The 3979-nt window shown below is 58.0% G+C and overlaps 1 long non-coding RNA gene across 1 annotated transcript; it reads left to right on the forward strand.

Moving 5' to 3' along the window:
* Positions 1-1614: 1614 nt before the first annotated feature.
* Positions 1615-2639, forward strand: LOC309683985. Its single transcript, XR_014270252.1, has 3 exons — positions 1615-1699; positions 2450-2485; positions 2611-2639. It is a non-coding gene; the product is annotated as an uncharacterized lncRNA (long non-coding RNA).
* The last annotated feature ends 1340 nt before the right edge of the window (positions 2640-3979 follow it).

Consider the following 3979-nt stretch of genomic DNA (forward strand, 5'->3'; position numbering starts at 1 on the left):
ATCTACAGGAGGCAAAGCAGGGGTGCCTGAGCTTCTTGATCCAAAATACGCCCATCTTCATTAGGAGGATGTCCCTGCTGACAGAGGCACCAGCTATTCCCTCTGCTGTTTGGGGCAGTTGCATCCTTGAAGGGAGCAGTGATGGCCGATCCCGTGCGTGTCACAACTGGAAAGAACGGTGCATTGATACCGCATTGCTGGAGAAGGTCTTGCTTGGCTTATGCGAGCCAGGCCAGCAGCTTCACCCAGCGGCCCTCCCCACTGAGAGGGGAGAGCTGAACCACTTGTGTACAACCGCACACTGCCCCTGCCCCACACTGGCCAGAGGGTGCTGTGCAGGGCCCCCGGGATGGTGATGTGTGGGCCAGGGGTGCTGTGAAGGAAACCCCCCTGGAAAGCTGGGGAAAGCTGCAGGGCAGGCAGGGGGGAGAGGGAAAGGGACGCAGTGCCCCTGGGGAGACAGCTCCAGCCCCCAGGCAAACATCCCTCCTCTTGCCAGGAGAGCTCTTTCCCCACAATTAGCTGCGGGTGGCTGCCCGGGCACAAGGGCCTCCTTCATTGTATCCCTTTGTACGGCCACATCCTGCTCAGTGACAGCACTGGGCTGTGAAGATGACGAGGGCATGGAAGGGACACTCTGTGAGGACAAGGGCCTCTGATGAGCTGTGGCCAAGTTCCAGCCAGGGAAAGGGCTGTAGCCAGATCTGTGCCGGGGATGGGGTCACTGGGACCCACTGTGTGGGGGCAGTTCTGCATAGTTGGACCCATGCTGTCTGGAGGGCACGTGATTTTTCCCTCTGTTCTGTGCTCTGGGAAGGCCGTGGCTGGGAACTGTACCAGTTTGGGGCCACAGTGCAAGGGGAATGGAGTGGGCTGGAGCTGGGCACTGCGAGTACCCAGTACTTCCCCCAAGCTCAACCCTCATCTCCAGGGGCCCAGCATTCACCAGTGCTCCCCATTGCCTCCAGGGACTGAAGAACCCATTCTCCTGGCTGTCCCCGTTTCCACAATTGTCCCCCCACCACTCAGCGTTCCCTAATCCCGGGGATCCCCGGTACTCCAAGGAGAGAGTCAGTCCCAGCCCCGTGTTTACCCGAAGGGGCTGGATAGCACTCAGAGAGAAGTCTACTCAGAGACCACTGGTTTGAGGCTGGAGGCATCTCTGGGGGAGTCCCAGAGGGAAAGACTGGCCCAGGAGGCAGGCGTCACTGGGAGATGGCAGTGCTGGGAGGTGAGGGGCACTGGGAGATGGGGGGAGGTCTGTGTTTGGGGAGCTGTTGGAGCATGGTTTTGTGTTGGAGCAGTGGGTCTTCACCATAGCATGTCCAGCTGTCAGGGGCACACTGCCCACCCCCCCATCGCCCCCTGCTGATGCCTGAGCAGTTCCCTGTGCAGCTGCTCGAGGTGGGAAGGTAGAGTGATGCCGGGTAAAGTGGTGGGATCTATGCCGGAGGCGGGGGTTGACTCTCTGCCGGGGCTGGGCTTGTTGCCAGGGCTGGTGTCTCTGCCAAGCCTGGCTTTGCCCTCTGGGCTCTCGGGGCTGGGAGGGACAAGGAGGAGTCTGGGCAGGGATAAATCTGCCCCTCACCTTCTCGGGCTTCACCCAGGACTCACCACATCGCAGAAGAAGATGAAGGTTGCAGTGTTCAGTGTGGCCCTCCTCTTCACCATCCTGCTGTGCACCCTGGAAGATGCTCAGGTGAGTCCCCAGTGCCATGTGGAGGGACTCAAGGGGGAGGATAGGTCTTCATTGCAGGTCATCAGATCCCACCGGTTTCTTGTCCTGGTGCCCCCACATCTCCTCTTTTTGGTGCTCCTCATCCCATCCTTTTGTAACCCTCCAACATCACCTCCCTGGGATCTCCTCTGTGTTCTATCAAGGGTCCCTAAACACCATTCTGTCAATTGTTCCTATTGCTTTTCTTTCTGTCGTTCCCCTCAGTCCTTTGCCTTTCATCCTGTCCACTGTAGTAGTTTCCACTGATCACCTTCCTTGAACCCCCACTCTCCCATTCCTCTTGTTTTGATCCTCTGCATTGCTCTCCCTTCTTCCCCCACCTACCACCTCGCTTGAAGTCCCTGTATCCCCTCCACTTGAATTCCTTTATGCGTTACTTCCATTCCACGTGTTCCTGTCCATTCAACACCCCCAGCCCAGTCCCTCTGGGGTCCACTAATTCACCCCAGTGCCCCGTCTTTGGGTCCTCCCCACCCCCATCCTCTTTGGTGGCCTTGAATTCCCCACACTATCCTTGTCTCCATCCCCGCCTCTGGTCCCTGAGTGAACAGCCATCCCAGGTGAAACTTGGAGGAATGGAGCTGGGAGGAGCAGAAGGGATGGACCAGACCAGGAGGAAGCTGTGGGCCTGGGGGAACTGGAGACACCTGTGCCCCACTCACAGTCCCACCAAGGTCCAATCCAGACCACCCATTCACTCTCCTTTCTTAGGCATTCTTCGATGCAAGTGGAAGTTATGACCTGGATGTAAGTAGTGGGGTTGACTTTGAGGACATCCAGTCTGAGGAATGGGAGGGCAATTTCGCCCTCCCGTTCCTTGCTGGGACCAAGGACATCCCAGTGACCAGTGAGGTCTCATGTTCTCTCTACAGTACGGGTATAGTTTTGGGCGAGTGAAGAGGTCTGAGGTAGGTACCACGAGTTCTGCTGGCCCTGGACCCTCTCCTCCCAGGGCCACAAAACTCCAGGGTGTCCAAACATAGCCCTGTACACCCCGCTGCACCCCACTGAACCCCAGAAAACACACCTGCACCCCACTCTTTTTCCAGGGAGGCCCCCTTCCCCAGGGCCCCCACTGCATTCCCATCCCTCCCATTACAATCCAGTACACCTCAGGATGCCCCAGTACACAGCCAGCACCCAAGTGGGCCCCTTCCCCAGACCCCCACTGCACACTATGCACCACCATACAAACTCATGTATTCCATTCCTCCTCAGAGGCACCTTCCCCAAGGACCCCATTGCTTTCCCCTGTCTCCCAGTGCACCCAAGGGTGTCCCTAACTCTCCCTTTCTCCCCAGCCTCCTGTGGCTGAGCAGGTGGTGGACTTGGTGCGCCAGAGACGTGTGGCTGTTGACGTTGATGTCTAGGTGAGCAGCATCAGGGTGTCTCCAGCCCCACAAAGGATGCTGAGCCCCGTGGGATCCTTGAGCCCTCTGGGTTGGGCAGAACTTGGGTATGGGAGAGGGGAAGCGAGGGGACTGTCCATGATCCATGTTCCAGTGTTAGAGGGACAGAGGTCATCCCATGCCCTGGGGCATCCCAAGGCAATGACACACAGGGCATAGGGCTCTGGTTGCGATATGTTTCTCAGGAGAGCCACGTCCAGTCCTTGGTCTGTTGAGCGCTTCAGCACCCTTCTCCTTCCCCAGCTCCCTGCAGAGAGGGAACATGGCAGACAAGGCCACTGTCATGTCTCAGACGACAGTGGGGGTCTCATTTTGGGCTCTGTCTTTCAGGACAGGAACTGGTGGTGACACCCTTGCCCTGTTCCCCTCCAGCAGCATGACCATGAGTTCTTCCCTGGATGACCCCACCTGATCCCCTGGGAGCCCTGGGCTATTCCCCCCTAATGATCAATAAATCCCTTCAGCAAAACTACGCTTCGCGTTTGTGTGTGTGTGTCCATGTCCGTGTCTGTGTCCCCTCTCGCCTGCCAGTGCCCAGACACCTGGGTCCTCTCTGGCTGTACCTCGGCAGTGATCAGAGTGACTGAGGGAGTGTGGGCACCTAGGGTGTCTCTGTAGAGGTGATCCCCTTCCACCCACCGTGTGCCCCCAGAAAAAGGCAGATTAGGGCAAACTAGAGTGTCTCCCCATGAGGCTGGGAGAGGCGAAGGGGAGATGGTGCCAGCCCTGGGGGCAGCTGGTGCTTTGGAGGCTGTTACACCCCACTCTCGAGAGAGGGTGGGAAGTGACTCAGATTTACAAATCCCCAGTGGTGTGGAGTAAGGTGAGACAA

The sequence above is a fragment of the Vanellus vanellus genome, assembly GCF_965231255.1.
Source record: "Vanellus vanellus genome assembly, contig: HAP1_SCAFFOLD_35, whole genome shotgun sequence".
NCBI lineage: Eukaryota > Metazoa > Chordata > Aves > Charadriiformes > Charadriidae > Vanellus > Vanellus vanellus.